This window comes from Euprymna scolopes, chromosome 31, assembly GCF_053919585.1.
Source record: "Euprymna scolopes isolate OS-2025 chromosome 31, ASM5391958v1, whole genome shotgun sequence".
Classification (NCBI taxonomy): domain Eukaryota; kingdom Metazoa; phylum Mollusca; class Cephalopoda; order Sepiida; family Sepiolidae; genus Euprymna; species Euprymna scolopes.
Genome location: NC_136512.1, coordinates 8,719,415 through 8,737,212, shown reverse-complemented (window position 1 = coordinate 8,737,212; position 17,798 = coordinate 8,719,415). Strand labels below are relative to the sequence as shown.

At 37.5% G+C, this 17,798-nt stretch overlaps 1 protein-coding gene and 1 pseudogene across 11 annotated transcripts in view; both read right to left on the bottom strand.

The window, feature by feature from the left end:
* LOC145255614 (pleckstrin homology domain-containing family H member 2-like) overlaps positions 1-17,798 on the bottom strand; it is a 1,732,783-nt gene that overhangs the window by 66,877 nt on the left and 1,648,108 nt on the right. The window lies entirely within an intron of this gene.
* On the bottom strand, positions 4,545-4,661 carry LOC145256048 (5S ribosomal RNA; annotated as a pseudogene).

Sequence of the window (17,798 nt, the reverse complement as noted above, 5' to 3'; positions counted from 1 at the left end):
GGATTTTCCAGGAAAACTCTGGTTGCTCCCACCCGTAGGGGTGTCTTTCAGATTAAAATGGCTAAAATTGACACTTTTGTGCTTATTAAAAAAAAAAATGATGCCTTGGATTTTTATAAAACTTTCTCAAAAGTTTAACTGATTTCTATATAATTTTGTTTGTTTATTCTTTGCGATAACTCTTGGGTATGCCCCAGGGGCTCTTTTAGGGCTAATAAAAACACTCCATTTTTGGGACTAGTTTACCATATTTGTCCAAAATTTTGTATGTATGTTTATTTAGCAGTTTTTCATAGTGCTGAACTCAAATTTAAATATGTAAAGGCCTTGGGGATTTGAGGGGATAAATTGGAGGCGGGAAGGCAAATGCTGAACTTAGTCATTTTTATTTTTATGCCATGTTCGCTGTGCACTCACAGGGGACCACGGATGCTTCACTTGTTTAATTATTTAATTCTCAAACCTGACATTTTCAAGTAATTTGTAGTTGTAAGAACTCATCTTACTACGTTAACTAAAAAGAACTTCACTTTTACTTTTTAGGATATTGGAGAGGGGAAGGGTATTCCGAGCAGTCATTCTGTCTTATACAGAGTACAAAATCGACTTCTCAATCAAGGAGGATAATTATTTCTATTCTCAACAGACCCATTCTCACAGAAGAAACATTTCTAGTCTACTCTATCCTTATTTCCATAGTGCTCGACTAAGCTCTAATCTCTGGTTCATTTTTGTAAAGTATTCGCAGAAAAATTAGTCTTTCCTCCGCTATAAAAAAAATCTCATTTCTTGATTTGAATCTTAAAGGAAGTGGTTTTATGATGAGTACTGATACCCTTACTCCGTATACAATGAACTATCTCAATAAGCGTATCATTGAAGACGATGCTAGCCTCGAGCACAACTGTAGTATGAGTATATTCGGTCCGTTCCCCGTATACATTACAAGCCAGTTACTCAATTTGTAACTACCTATTGCATTGTTTACTTACACCCAATTCTGTCGCCAATGTAACTTGATAAATCATTTATTTTTTTTTATATGTTGGCCATTCTCCGTATACAGTACAAACCACTGAATCAATTTGTAACTACTTATTGCATTTTTTTTTTATTTACATACAAAACATATTCGAGCCATTGCTTGGTGTCCGTCATGACTCCTCATAGGAAATAGACGGTGTCGGCTGTATTATTAAAAAATTCTTTTTTTACAAAAACATTAATAATTAAATGCATTTAAAAAAATAAAACTAAATTATTTTCCCGGAGCTGTCCCTACAGGGGGGGGGGTATCCTTTGTCTTTCGAGACTGAACGGAGGCACCGTTCAATTTCTGTTAGGGCTATTGTATCACTTATGTCATGGAATGGAGAGAGATAGGGGGGGGGAGATGTGTAAATTATATTGTAGACACGTTGACCGGAAGTCAGGGTCAGCTGATCGGATTGCATGTGAGTCACATGATCAGGTTAGCTGAATCGTTGAGATTTGGTTTGGACATAGAATGCGACGGACGGTTTCACAGTCGACTCCTCCCCTTCACTTTGGGGGGGGGACTCTGACGTGTGTAGAAACGAGACCAAGATAAATCACGCAAGCCAGAGATTCACTTTCCATTTATTTAGTTTGAATTTAATTACTTGGATTTGGCAGGTGCCCGTTTTAATGAGTTAATGAGGTCAAGTGTGATTGCGGGATAGTATTTCATTTACTGCTGAATACGTTTTTTTCCCCAAGACTAACCCACATGCAGCGAGCAACAAATGTTGAATATTTATCTTCCCGAAATCGAGCAAATTAAATAGACAGGCGAGCTTCGTTGTTAACTGTGAGATATTACGATTTATATGTGATATAAAATGTTTTAAAACGTTGTGAGCCGACCGACCGCTTCTCTGAAAAATGCCTTTTGTAGACATACATACAGAAAAAGCGAACACACATACAAGCATACATACAGTTTAGCTTTTATAATTATAGATGGTGCACTTTTTTCAAGTAATGTCCCTTTAATTAACAGCACGAAGCTGGATTCTCCACCAGAGTAGATGAATTTTGAGTCTTGGAATCCAATAAGAGACCACAAGAATGATACACATATTTTACTGGTTAATTGGGCAGAGGGAAATTATGTTCTCAACGTTTGGGAGAACTTTACTGGAATATTCGAATATCTATGTATCTCATATAGAGATCAAGTGTTAGCTAAAATTACATCTTCGAGGTGTGTCTCTGTACTTCGGAAATAATGCACTAAATGCTGTCTTCTAAGTGGTCTATTATGTCTGGTTTATCAGCTTGGTCATGGGACCTTACATATCCCAAAAGAAAATAATCTAATGGTGTTAAATAGCATGAACAAGGTGGTCAGTTGACAGGTTCTTTTCATGAAATTACTCGTTCAGCAAAGGGTTTTTTTCAGTAAATTGATCATATCATGTGCCATGTGGTTCCGTCTTGCTAAAATCATATGAAGAATTACCAAATCAGGCCCCCCTTGATTTCTGAAAACTTAAACTGAAATCAAATGAAACTAAAAAAAAAAAAGCTTATGCAGGTTTTATGGGCCACTGTATCTTCTCTTTAATGATTAAGTTTCTAATTAGTATTGTGTCCATACATTTGTCTGCGAGAGGGAAATTTGATTATAAACTTGGCATGACAAGAAAACTGTCAGAACTGGATAAGATCATAAATGATTTATCAAGTTACATTCGCGACAGAATTGGGCGGGTTAGATCATAAGTGCCTTCTCTTACACGGAAGTAATATATAATTATTAGTAGCCCTATTATTTCATGTCTCTTCATAAATTCTTATGAGATAGATTTAACTTATCGATTTTCAGTATTTACTTCGACAGTGCTCAATATGTGAGTAGAGCTAGGTAGTAAATAAAAAAATATATATATTTATTGCAAGCTTGAGGATGAAACATAGAAAATTCTGCATAGCTTAATTGCCATATATAATTTTACAACCTACTAATATATATATATATATATATATATATATATAATATACTAGCATGGGTACCCGGGTGTTTGGAGGTGTATGTTGAGCAGAAAAAAAAAAGTGATAGCAGGAAGCCAGGAAAAGAACGGGAAAAAAACGTGACGTCTTTGCTGTTACGACCACTGCAAAACCAGAAGTGACGTAGGTTTAAATTAAGGCTAAACAATCGAAAAGAAGGAGTGACTTTTGAAAATGTCGGCGAAAAGAGCAACCCCTCCCTGTAGAAAAGTGCACAGTTCAGGGTGAAGAAATTAATGTTTTTAGTCAATTTTTCGGTATTTGTCGTCTGAATGGTCGAGCTTCAAAACGATACTGATCTTGTGAAAATCCATCGCCTCTATCGAAAGTTTTAGGCAGACATACAAACATACACACATAGATTTATATATTTGCAGCTCAAATTTTCGACCCAAACCGATTAAAAAGCTTGCCCTATCTCTGAATACCCTTTATGTAAAATTTCAAATGTGTACATCAGAAATTGTCTTTAGTAATTTGGTAGAGACCGCAGAGGTTAATTATTTTTAACTTTGACCCTTATTATGACCCCTTAACATTTATTGTTTTGAGCTCAAATCAAGTGTTTAGATCCAAAATTGGCGAAGGTGTTTGGAGAGTTCTCAAAGGTCAAATCATTGAACTTTGACCCCTTAACAGCCAAATTTCTGACTGAAAACCGATTACAAAGATTTCCCCAAATCTCACTATCCTATATATCGAATTTCGAGTCTGTAGACTGAAAGTTGACGGAGTTATTGTGTAGGGAAATGTACACAGACAGTCAGACATTTTCACTTTTATAGATATATATAATTTGCGTATTTTTCAAAGGTAGGGTAAACAGTGAAATATAACGAGGTTAATACAAGAGTGCTCAATACGAAAGTAGAGCAAGTAACATTTTCAATTTGTCTTTACATAAACAGTAACTTGTTGCTACACAGTCATGAGCATGTTTCACTCTTCTAATTTTCAGTAAGAGACCTCTTCAGGAAACAACGCTTATATTCAAAAGCGGAATTCTTAATGAAAAACGAAAATCAACTTTCAGCAAAAGGTTTTTTTGTAAAAGGGTCAAGGGGGTGAAGTTCAGCTGTGCGGAGAACAGGGTTGATTGGGTGCGGATTTTTTTATTTATTTATTTTCTATTTGTTTATTTACTTAAACAAATCCTCACCAAACCAACCCTGCTCTCCACGCAGCTGAACTTCACCCCCTGACCCTTTTACAAAAAAAAAAACTTCTTTTGCTGAGAGTTGATTTTCGTTTTTCATTAAGAATCCCGCTTTTGAATATAAGCGTTGTTGCCTGAAGAGGTCTCTAGTTAGTAAACACTAGAAGACCGAAACATGCTCATGACTGTGTAGCAACAAATTACTGCTTATGTAAAGACGCATTGAAAATATATATATGGTAGCAAGAGTTGTGCAACCTCCAACCACATCTCTCCTGAGTCAGTGTTGTTTAATACCAGTGGCAAGTTGAGGTTCAGAATGACCGGAAACAATGTCGAGATAAGCGGAGAGCACATACAGCACCTAGAATTCCCTGATGGTCACCCATCTGGTACTAACTAGGCTCAACATTCCTTAACTTCGGTGATCTGACGGGAACCAGAGTGTCAATATGATTATGCTGTGTGAGGGCAGCGATCAGGCTCGCTGTGGTGATGTTCTCAATGAATGACCAAACGAAGTATTCCAGCATGGTTCAGGTCGGGCAGAAGGGAGGCCAGTGAGAGAAGGGGACAAAGTCATAGCACTCCTTCTGAAGCCAAACCTGGATTTCTGGATTTATGGGCCGACGCCAAATCCTGCTACCATACTCAGGGTCTACCAACAACCACCTGAATGCACCAGATCACCGCACTCTTCAGCACATCCAAGTACGCTTTAGTCTTGATTTTCAAGCCAACTTTGAAGATGTGAGGTGGCATGGTGTGGCCCTCCCGGAAACTTTGTTTTAATCACCCTGGGCATGTCCCTACTATTTGTGGCGATCCAGTGATGTATTTTGAGGGTGCTGGCAATGGTCCTGTTATAATGACTTGGATCGGTAGAGAGCATGCGTTGTACGATCTGATTCATTGAACACTGTGTAGAATGCCTCTACCATTCTTGAACTTTTTACACAAGTGGCCAACTAGTAAATGGTGTGCAACAAAAAAAAGAAAACCCGTTTTCATCAAACGGAAATGGAATCATGTTGTCTTTTCTAGGGTTACAATTTTATCGTTCCACTATATATATATATATAATAATTTGTCTTTCTTCTTCCTCGTTCTTTTTGCATTTGTTTTTAAATCTCTTTTTATCGTCTTTCTTTCCCCCTCCTTCTGTTCAACCTTTCTATCTTTATCCTCCTCTTTCCATTTTCCCGCTCTTTTTCTCCCTTTCTCCCACACTTTTTTCTATCTTCCTTCCCCCCTCTCTCTCTCTCTCTCTCTCTCTCTCTCTCTCTCTCTCCAAAAGTGATGAAATAGCTCCAATCTCATTGTTTCTGCCATTAAGCTCTCCGCTTCCATAAGCAAATTGTCGCTATCTGCAAAGTCCACCTGCCGTCCGACTCGTCCACAGCAAACGTTCATATTTCATGCCACAGGTGACCATAACCTCACATTTGATTGGACCATTTACAAAGACTTTCTTCACGGCTAGACAATTCTTCTGCTTCGCCGAGAGACGTCTTACAAAAGCAATCTGGTCTTATGCTATCATTCCCTGGGTTTTGATAAATTTGGTGGCATATCGGTATTATCTGGGTTAGACTGGATTTTTTTAAGGAAATCGCTCGAGACAAGTCATGAAGCCACTTGGATTTTATACATAAGAAATCAGCAATTGTGAATAAGCTATATAAAAATATGTTGATCGGAAGAAAATTAATTAGAAGACAGTTTAGTGCTTGTTTATATTGGTAATCTTTTAAACCAACACATTTCAGGTGAAAACATTATTACGTACTTACATGTCATGACGAAATTAGTATAAATTTCAAAGATTCTACAACTAAAAGAACATGCCTCTCAGAACTGTTTTGCACCACTTTTTTTATCAGCTTAAGGTTAAAAATCAAAATATTTATATTTCTATAATCTTTATTCCTATTGTGAATAAAATTAATTCTGTGACTTTTATTCTATAAAATGTCCAAGATTTAAGCTTAAGGGATCTTAAGAATTAATAAAAATTCAGGGAATCTTTCTTAATTTCGATTTAATGACTATGTATAAAATTTAATACCAATCCGAAATATTTGATTATTCAATCATGGACATTATGTCCACATTATGGCTCCTAAAATATTCCAAAGAAAATGGAAATAGTAAAAGTTTTATGAAATGATAGCTAATATCGATGGTTAAAATTTCATCGACATCGGCGGTCTCAAAATTTCCACCAACGAATTTCATGCTTTATTTTCTCCGTTGCATAAAACGTAAACTAAATACAGCCCACATTTGAACCACTTACGTCTAAGAGCTGTGTTGCAAACATGATCGATAAACCAACTCTGGTGTTCTGACTTCCTTACTCCTTCCACACCTCTCATCATCCTTCAGATTCTCTGCCTTCCTTGCATCTCTTATGCCTCTCAAAAACTTATGCTCACTTCATGCAAGATAGTCCAAAATCAGCATTCCAGATGTTTCTGTGGCATTTTTTTTCCAAGTTTCAAAAAGAATTTTATTGTATATCGTTCTTCTAAAGTGTCCTCACGTCCAGACTGCATTCGCCACCTGTGATAAGTAGGCTTTTTAGTATGGTGTATTCCAATTCCTGCTGTAGCTGTTCCTATTTACGATGCCTTCCCAACCGACAGAGTTAGACACCAGGGTCGTTTTTTAATGTGGAGAAAAAGAACAAAAATAAAAATTGTCTTATTCTTGAAGGATTTCTTCTCCACTGACAGAGAACAAGAAATTGAAGTGTAGCATCTGAAGAACAGATGGTATTTATTTGCTCCCCCACCAAGCAAATTAGGCACAAGGCCGATTTTTAATGTGAGGAGTGAAGGGAGGGGAAGAGAAAAAGGGGACCAGCTCCCGAGAGGTGGGAAATGGGAGCTGGTTAAAGGTCAGGCATGTGGGGTTGCCCCCACATCTGGTCTTTGCTAGTCATAGCTAGTCATAGCTTGCAGTATCTGCCGGAACAGATACTACACTTTGATCTTGACCCGAACAGCTGTTCATTTGAACCTGAAATCATTATAAGGCCACTATTCGCCCATGTATGAAGTACTGTTGTCACATCTGGGCTGGTGCATCTGCTGCTTGTCTCTCGCTCCTGGACAGGGTTCAAAAGAGGGTCGCCAACCTGATAGGTCCTGAACTGTCATCTAGGCTTCAGCCTCTGTCCCATCGACGAGATGTTGAATCCCTCTGCTTGTTCTACAAATACTTTAATGGTGAATGCTCTGACGAACTGCAAACACTTGTGCCTCCCCGACGTAACTAACCCCGACAAACCCGACAAGCTACTAAGTCTCATCCCTTTACAGTAGAGATCCCTAGGTGCAAGAAAGCCTTTTACTCCAATAGTTTCTTCCCCAGAACTGCAGGTCTTTGGAACTCCCTTCCGGGATTCTGCTTTCCCAACTGTACTGATATGCAGAAGTTCAAGTGCAATGTGAACAAACATCTTTCTACTCATCTCCCTTCATAATGGCCCTGCTAATTAAGTCCCTGATAGTAGCCCCCTGCTTCAAAGTGGCACTGTGCCTTGTTTGGGGTGAAAATTGAATAAAAAAAAATAAATAAATAAATTAAAATTAGTCCGTCATCTCATAAGATGTATAGCAATAACATACTGAATTTTCAAGAGTCTCCGACAATTTGAAATGCTTGTACAGAAAAGTCTGGAAACTTATTGAAGGCACCTTGTAAATACTGATAAATGTACTACGTTTCGATGTTTGATTAAGGGGGGGGTAGTGCAGTAAACGATTGAGATAGAGAGAAAAGGTCAAGAGACGTGGGATGGAAAGAGAGAAAAAGGGGAGAGAAAGAGGAGAGAAAGAGATATAATCCTCTCTCAAAGATTACAATCTTCTTTTTGTAGAGGGGAGAGGGTTATATCAGTTTTTTTTTTGTTTTTTTGTTTTTTCACAAGGTGGTCACCACTTATCAAGGCCCGGAAGCCACTCAAGGGTAAGGGTTATTGCAAGTTGCAAGTACAGTACATTAGTGTGGAGATTTAATAAAGTGTCTACTTAAGGGGGCGGTTCATCAGGAATTTGTTTACGTTGGACTTGAAGACATTCAGGTTGTAGTCAAGTGGGAAGCAGGTAGATGGAACATTTCCACAGGTGCGCAGTTCTAAGAAAGAAGCTTTGTTCATGGAATCTACGTTTTGATTTGGGCACAGATAAAGAGTGGGGAAAATTTTTCACAGTGGATTCAGCTAGACGGGTGTTTTTCGTAAAAGATTGGCAAGGGGGGGACCAGAGATTGGATTTCAGACGAGCACCTGCCATGGAAATAACGATAAAACAAAGACAGGCTTACAACATCTCTTCTGTGGGAGAGAGGTTGCAGGGAAGAGAAAAGGGCATCCCCCACTAAGCCGCGAAGTCTATTTTGTACTCTGTCAAGGCAGGATAGGCTGTTTTTAGCAGCTCCTGCCCATATATGGCAGCAGTATTCCATCCTTGGACGTACTTGGCTTTTATATAGATAGAGAATTGCATCAGTAGTGAGATATCTTCTGGAGCGGTAGAAGGATCCCACCATTTTTTCAGTGACCTTGGCAACAGACTTGATGTACATGTTCCATTTCAGGTCAGGAGTAAGGGTCAAGCCCAGAAGCTTGTCAAAACATGGGGCCTCTCCTAGACGAGAGCCATCCATTTCAATTAATGCCTACTTGTCTCCTCTTAGCGGAGTCAGACACAAATTCGATTTTTAAATGTGGGGAAAATCCAGTTCCTCGAAAAAGGGGGGAAAATTTTTTTTTTTTAAATTAAAATCACCTCAGATTTCTCCTAGGCATTAACTCCTCCTTAATGTAGTACAGAAACTATCGTAACAGATTTCGTTCAAGTTGTGCCAATATATATCTGGTTAACAAGGAAGTTCTTGCGGTTTTTTACTTTTTTATTCAGATAACATATCTCGGCTCAAACAAAAATTTATTGATAACAAAAAGCACAATCAGAAGCAACACACTTTGCCAACGCAAAACAATTGTATTTATGCCCGTAATGTCAAACTGTTCCGTTCTGGTGGCGAATAAGTCGCTAGACGGGTGTTTTTAATATCTGTTAGACTTTTTAATCATTTTTCACGCTGAAATTGTCGAGATGCTTGAAAAACTGGTAGTCTATAGGTGAGAGGTCTGAAGAGTATGGTGGATGAGGCAGTTTTGTAGCCCAATTTGTTCAACTTCTGCAGGGCTGGTTTAGCAAGAACCACGCTTGAATATGCCATCATGGTTTTCAAGCTTTCAGATGTTTTGACGAGTGATGAACAATAATTTTTAGAGATTAAGGGAGAATAGTGTAGTATATGTTACGTAACTGATTGGAAAAGATAGTGAGAGAAAGAGAGAAACGGTGTAAAATGAAGAGAGAAGGAATGGCAAAAAAGAGATAGAAGGGGACAGAAAGAAAAGAGAAAGCGATACAATCCTCTCAAGGATTACCATCTCCTTTGTGTAGTGGGGAGAGGGTAATGCAGTATCAGTTCCTAGTTACTTGTCTCCCCTTAGAGGGTAGTCAGACATGTTCGATTTTTTAAATGGAGAAAACCCAACTCCTACAAAAAAAGGGGGGTACTCTTGCTAAGAACAAAACTATAAATTGTCTCAGATTTCTCCCTCACTGACCAGGAACAAAGCAAAGTCCAAGTGTCGTATAAGAACAGATACTACACTTTGCTCCTCGCCAAAAGGTCAACAAATGCAGTATCTGTTGTATTTATTTGCTTCCCCACGAAAGCAAAATGTGACACAAGATCGTTTTTAATGTGGGAGAAAACCAGTCCCCCAAAAAGGGGTACTCTGCCAAGGCAGGATAAGCTGCTTCTAGCAGCTCCTGACTGCCAGAGTTCAGAATAGACTTAGATTAGTGGTGGATGCCCTTTTCTCTTCCCAGCAACCTCTTTCTCACAAAAGAGATGTTGCGAGTTTGTCTCTGCTCCACCATTATTTTCCTGGCAAGTGCTCAGCTGAGCTTCAATCCATGGTCCCCCTTCGCCAAACTTTCACAAAAAACACTCGTCTAGCCAAAACCACTATCAATAATTTCCTACACTCTTTATCTGTGCCTAAACCTAAATGTAGATTCCAACTTCTTTCTTAGAACTGCACGCCTGTGGAACTCTTTTCCGATTGCCCGCTTTCCACCTGACTACAATCTGATTGTCTTCAAGTCCAACGTAAACAAGTTCTTGATGAACCGTCCCCCTAAGTAATCCAATTTACAAAATTCCCACTACTTATGTTTACTACACTGTAATCATATTGACTAATGTATACCCATTAATCATTATCCTCGAGTGGCATCCGGGTCTTGATAAGTGGTAATTCCTGTGTAAAAAAAAAAAAAAAATTAACTTGCACATAACATCAGAACAGATGCTACATTTGGATTTTAGCCCAAAGGCCAGATCCTACTTTTTGTATTTAACAGAATCTGTTGTCATGAGACGATCCTCCTAGGTATTACCTCCTTCTTAGTGTAGCATATGCAGACACTATCGCAACAAGGATTTCTTTCAAGTTGTGCCAATTTATATTCAGCAGCAATCACTCTCGAATATGCCATGACGCCTTTCAAGGTTTCAGATGTCTTTGACGAGTGCTGAACAATAATTCTCGGAGATTGAAAAACAAATAATGTTATTTTAAATTCTAGGAATTTTGTTTGACAGTAATTTTTTTTTTTGTGATGGTTGTGGTGGCGGGGGGGTATTTTGTTTTAACCGAACAAAGAAACTATGAGGGAAGCTGACAAAATAAAGATGCGAACTAAAGGAATAGTTTTATTGTGCTGATTGGCGCAGCAATCCTATAAAGTGTTTTGTTTTCGTTTCTATTCAAATGTAAGCATCGATTGAACATGAGATATTTTGGGGAGATCTTACCCTTCAGCAAAATACAGTGTGTCAACCAATGAAAAGAGGTTGTTGAGGAGGCGGGGGCGTTGGCAATAGTTGGGGGGGGGCTAAAAATATATAATGATATCGAAAGGAAACTGCGAGTGGGGGAGAGAGTGAGTGAAAACAAAAGAATGAATTTATTTTTAATGAAAAAGAAAAAATTCTAAGAAAACGATACTTAATGAAAGAAGCGACTATAAAAGAAAATAATCGGAAAAAAATGAGAATGTGCGTTTTCTTTTTTCTTTTTTTTTTTTGTTTGTTTGTTAGAAAAGTACACAAGAATAGGAAGAAAATTTTTTAAAAATACTTCATCAGCAGGACCCGTGGAAATTCCACGGAATGAGAAAATACATTTAATCAACAAATACGTTGTAATGAAACTAATATTTTTCTAGATAGCGCAATTTTTTTTTTTTTTTTTTTTTTTAGACAGAAAAGCTAACACACAGAAAATATGAGCTTTTTTTTTTTTTTTTTTTTACATAAACGTCACCACTTATCAAGGCCGATAGGCCACTCAAGGATAAGGGTTAAAGAGTGTAGAGTAGTCAAAAGGACAATATAGTAATCGATAGTAATAGAAGTTCGGTAAATTTGTTAACTTAAGTGGAACGGCTCATCAGAAACTTGTTCACGTTGGACTTGAAGACAACCATATTATAGAAAGCTGGAAAGCAGGAAAACGGAAGACAATTTCACAGGCGTGCAGTTCTAAGAAAGAAGCTTTGATCATGGAATCTACGTTTAGGTTTAGGTACAGATAAAGAGTGAGGAAAATTATTGATAATGTTTTCAGCTAGTCTAGTGTTTCTTGTGAAAGTTTGGCGAGGGGGGACCATAGATTGAAGCTCAGTCGAACACTTTCCATGAAAATAACGATAAAGCAGAGACAAACTCGCAACATCTCTTCTGTGAGACAGAGGTTGCAGCGAAGAGAAAAGGACATCTCCCACTAGGCCTCGAAGTCTATTTTGAACCCTATCAAGGCAGGACAAGTCTTTTCTAGCAGCTCCTGCCCATATGTGGCAACAGTACTCCATCCTTGGACGTATCTGGCTCTTATATAGATAGAGAATTGCATCAGCAGTGAGATATCTACTGGATCGATAGAAGGATCCGACCATTTTTCCAGCGGCCTTGGGAGCTTGAATCTAAAATGTAGAGATGCCGTCACAGAACAGTGTAGATGTGAGTTAGTTGGTTGTTTTTGTTTTGTTTTACGGCATATCAACCCTTTTCAGGTTATTTAATGCTGAATCCAGTGATTTTGAAAATAACTTTTTTTAAATAGAATATATATTTTTTTCAAGTCGGTTTCTATTCAACCCACAGTTGGGACCCTTACAGGTACTACCCCTCTGGGTCAGAGTGGACCTGGGAGCAATGGTAATTAAAAAGGTGGCTCCACACTTCCCAAAGCCCGCAAGCTGGGGCCTCATCATCGGATATAGTTTAAGGTCATATCCAGGACCGTAGATGTGGGAGTACAACATTTATATAGAGGAAAAATTACTGTTTCACTCCTTTTAAAATATATTTAAGAGAAGCCAATATTTCGGAATAAATCTAGTATATATGTAAAAGTGATAATGTGTGTGTGTGTATGTGCGTGTGTATGAGGACACTTCTCAACCTATACACTGAATGAATTTTTGATCTATAGACTTGAAATTTGGTATATCGGGTATTCAGACACATGGGAGATCATTGGATTTTTATCCGTTTGTCAACTATTTCACAAATGCACATGCGCAAATCGTTCACATGAGTTTATTTAGACTTGGAAACATTTTTTAAAGATCGTGTCAAGCTGGCCTAATGGTTATCATACTTGATTGTCTTTAGATTTTGATTTCGATCTCACCTCGAATATTATTTTTTTATTTAAAAGAAGTGAACTGTTTAGAAAAAACATAATACTCGCACGCACATGTCTCAGTTTGTTTGTTTTTTTTTTTTTCCTCATTTTTTGAAGAAATTTAATGTTACATGAAATGCCAAGCAATGCTGGGTACATCTGCTAGTGTAATTATATCAGTATAAAAACTGCAAATGTTTGCATGGTATTTTCTTTATTAAATGAAGTTTTGAAGGGAAAAAACAATAATGACTAAATAGAGTTCAATTATATAAAAAAAATTTGATTAATCATAGACTTAATTATCATCATAATACTTTTCCCTTTGACATTAATTCCTGAGCTATGAAGACATATTTGCAAGGCTAAAAATTAAAAAAATTAACCATTAGCTATTACGTTACGCATGCATATTCGTAATGCCGTTATTTGACCTTCACCTGGCAAATTCTATTTCTTTAATTGTCACACTTTTGTACCGAATTTTCTCGGTTAAGACCAAAATGTAAACTTTCACATGGGTTCGAATACCCTATATATTAAGTTTCAGGTCTGTAAACCAAGAAGTTTGGTAGGCAAAATTTAAAATAATATATATATATATATACATGAGACTTTTTTTATTTACTATTCCAAGGATGGAATACTGCTGCCATATCTGGGCAGGAGCTGCTAAAAACAGCCTATCCTGCCTTGACAGAGTACAAAATAGACTTCGTGGCTTAGTGAGGGGTGCCCTTTTCTCTACACAGAAGAGACGTTGCGAGCCTATCCTTGTTTTATCGTTATTTCCATGGCAGGTGCTCGTCTGAACTCCAATCTCTGGTCCCCCCTCGCCAATCTTTCACGAAAAACACCCGTCTAGCTGAATCCACTGTCAAAAATTTCCCCCACTCTATATCTGTGCCTAAATCAAAACGTAGATTCCATGAACAAAGCTTCTTTCTTAGAACTGCATGCCTGTGGAACTCTGTTCCGTCTGCCTGCTTCCCTCCGGACTACAATTTGGATGTCTTCAAGTCCAATGTTAACAAATTCCTAATGAACCGCCCCCTTAATTAAACACTTCATCAAATCTCCACACTAACGTAATGTACTTGCAATAACCCTTATCCCTGAGTGGCTTCCGGGCCTTGATAAGTGGTGATCACTGTGTAAAAAAAAAAAAAGACTATAACTGTTTACGCAAATATTACGCAAGTATAAATCATATAGAATATCTGCATGAATATAATTACACGTAATAGTAAACTAAAGGTGATGATCCCATAAGAAAACCGAAAAAATCTAATAGAGAATTAATTAAAATGAATGTTTAAAAGACTATGCAAATTAGCTAGATCTTTTGCTGGTTAATGCAATTCCACGCTCCAGTTATAACAAAGTTGTATTTTCTTTTTAAATAAATAGAAAAAGTTGTTTTTCTTTTTAATATGAATATCAATACACACAAAAAAAAAATTCATAAAAGTACAAACTAGTAGGACCTGTGGAAATCTCACAAAATAAGAAATATATTTAATCAACAAATATCTAGTCACGTGCAAGCAGTCGGTCGGTCTGTCAGTCGGTCTGTCCGTAACATTTTTGTGCTTGGCCTTTTTGGTTAAAATCAAATAAATACTGTTCTTAGCTTTTTAAGCTTTTCTTCGCTAAGATCAAAGTGTAGTATCTGTTCTTACTATATGCTGTACTTATGTTTGTAACTTTGTGATATAAAGTGGGGGATCACTTTTCTGTATTAATTTAATGTAAAATGATCACCCACTTTACAACCAGTCAGTCTCAAAGCCATTCAAGTCATTCTCCAGATCATTCAAGTTGTTTTTGAAGGATTCCAGCTATTTTTTAAGCATTCAAGTCATTTTTAAGATCATTCAATTCATCCTTAAGTTCATTGAAGTCATTCTAAGTCATTTACTTTTTATTTGTTTAAGTCATTTCAGCCCATTTTTCGGTCATTTTAGTTTATCTTTAAGAATTTCATGTCAATCCTACATTCACGCATAGATTCATTACACGAGAGCACGCGACTAATGGCTATCGGCCTTGTTTTTGATAAAACTAATAGTTTTCCAGATAATGTGAAAAATTAGTTTTTGGAGAAAAAAAAAAAGCAATAACACATAGCAAATATAAGTTTATTTACATTTCTATGAAAATAGTGTCCATTCTATTTTAAATATAGAACTGATCCTAATGAGATAAATTATTACTAATAAATATTCAGAAAATAATATTGTGCTCCATAGTTCAATGCAAATAATAAAATCATATTGTAAGAGACAATCATTAATTTACTCTTTCAGTTCAGCACCTCTTGGAAGACAATGGTCTTTTTCCCCTGTTTATTTCTAATGTTCCCTTTTTTACATAATGTTTTGCTGACTTTGGTGAAGAATAGCAGCACATCGAAATTACTGTGAATTCTATTCTCACATAATTACAACAATGTGCATATATTATAATAATATTCGAAAACGAGGCTACATCAAAAGGAGGTTACTCTTATGTCTAGGTTTGCCAGATTGGCCTTTTTAATGTTAAATGTCACTTCTGGGCAAACATTTTTTTCTTAGCTGGCGAGATTCCAAACAGGATAGACATGTCTAGAGTACAGTCAACTAGGGTGGGAAGGCACCATCTATGTATTCGTTTATTTTTCTCTCTCCTTACGCATACATATATTAGTAGCCTTTCATACTGATGTTTTCTGTGGCTCTTTCTGTTTAGCTCAACGTTTTTTTTATAATCATCAGCGTTACCTTTTGTAAATCTTATGGTTTCACTGAGGATTGAACCTTGGTTTCCCGGCCCAATAGCGAACATGCTTACCATTATTTCAAATGGGTCTGTGTGGACAAGTAAAAAACATAATTGACAAATATTAACTTTCAAATAGACAAAGAATCAGGTAAAAGGTCATCAGTTCATAACATTCTTCAGACATGTTGATGCCACTATGGTGTCTTCTTTGGGATTTTGATATGAAGACTTTCTTGATGACAGTGTGATGTGATAAATAAACGAAAAGATGAAAATAAAGATTTATTATACTCTGCTTGGCTGGGACGCGTCTTCTAGTGATTTTTTTTTATAAGGTTGTCCGTCTGTAGCCGAAATGTTCTTTCTCAAATGAAATAACTCGAAAACATATCGTAAAATCAAACAGGAAAACCAACTTTTTGCTTTGGATAAAAATAAAGACAGAATTACTTTTTGTTTCTTCTAAATTTGTACTTATGTGTTCAAGATCTGTTGATTGTACATTACTTGCGTTGAAAAAGATTTTACGATTTGTGTTGGCAGAATCAGTTAAATGACATTGGTGTATAAGCATTATAGACTTATGTTTAATATTCTGACTCCTGAACGGCGCAGGATTGCTCCAGAGGAAGCAATTTAGGCAGGGATGAACTGTAAGATGTCCAATGTTATTGAAATGTGAAATATTTCGATAGCAGAAGAATGTGTTAGGGATAAATATTTAAAAAAATAAAATATTTACAGTTAAATGTAATAAAAGAATTAGAATTTTAGTTTAGCAAAATAAAACACATCAAAGGCCATAAATGACAAAGTTCTCTCTCCTCTGATCTCGGGCGCATGGTACAGTGGGGGGGAGAGGTGGCTGGTTACTTTTAATGCATCTAAAACGAAGCTCCTGTCTTTACATCATCAACGCTCTGATCCCCATCTACCATCAATTGAAATGGATGGCTCTCGTCTAGTTTTGACAAGCTTCTGGGCTTGAACTTTACTCCTGATCTGAAATGGAACATGTACATCAAATCTGTTGTCAAGGTCGCTGGAAAGATGGTGGGATCCTTCTATCGCTCCAGAAGATATCTCACTACTGATGCAATTCTCTATCTATATAAAAGCAAAGTACGTCCAAGGATGGAGTACTGCTGCCACATCTGGACAGGAACTGCTAAAAACAGCCTATCCTGCCTTGACAGAGTACAAAATAGACTTTGTGGCTTAGTGAAGGATGCCCTTTTCTCTTTCCTGCAACCTCTCTCCCACAGGAGAGACGTTGCGTTCCTGTCTTTGTTTTATCGTTACTTCCATGGCAAGTGCTCGCCAGAGCTCCAATCTCTGGTCCCCCCCCTCACCAATCTTTCATGATAAACACCCGTCTAGCTGAAACCACTGTCAAAAATTTCCCCTACTCTTTATCTGTGCCAAAACCAAAATGTAGATTCCATGAACAAAGCTTCGTTCTTAGAAGTGCACGCCTATGGAACTCTGTTCCGTCTGCCTGCTTCCCACTTGACTACAACCTGCATGTCTTCAAGTCCAATATAAAAAAAATCCTCCTGAACCGCCTCCTTAAGTAAAACACTTTATCAAATCTCCAATACTAACGTACTCTACACATAATGACCCTTATCACTGAGTGGCTTCTAGGCCTTGATAAGTGCTGACTTTTTCAGACCAGCTTCCTAGCTGGGCGGTCTACGGACCGACAGCGTGCCTTTTCGGCATGTGCGTGCACGTGCGCCACTTGCTACTATGTGGGACAAAAAGCTAACAGACCGTACGTACACTTTATACGCCTTCTCTCTCCATGAACTGGATTGACATTCTTACTCTTTCTCTCTCTATCTAGTACTTGTGCCGGAGAACACCACCGCATAGCTGACGGCTAACATGGCGCATAGTTTAACTGATGTCAACCCTCTATCTTTTTTCTTTGTCTACATGCTGGACTATCATTCCCATTTTCCACTACATCACTCACTTCTCTTCCCACGCGCGAACAAACGATAGTGACTCGAACATGAGATGAACACACATTTCCTTTTTCCTTCTATA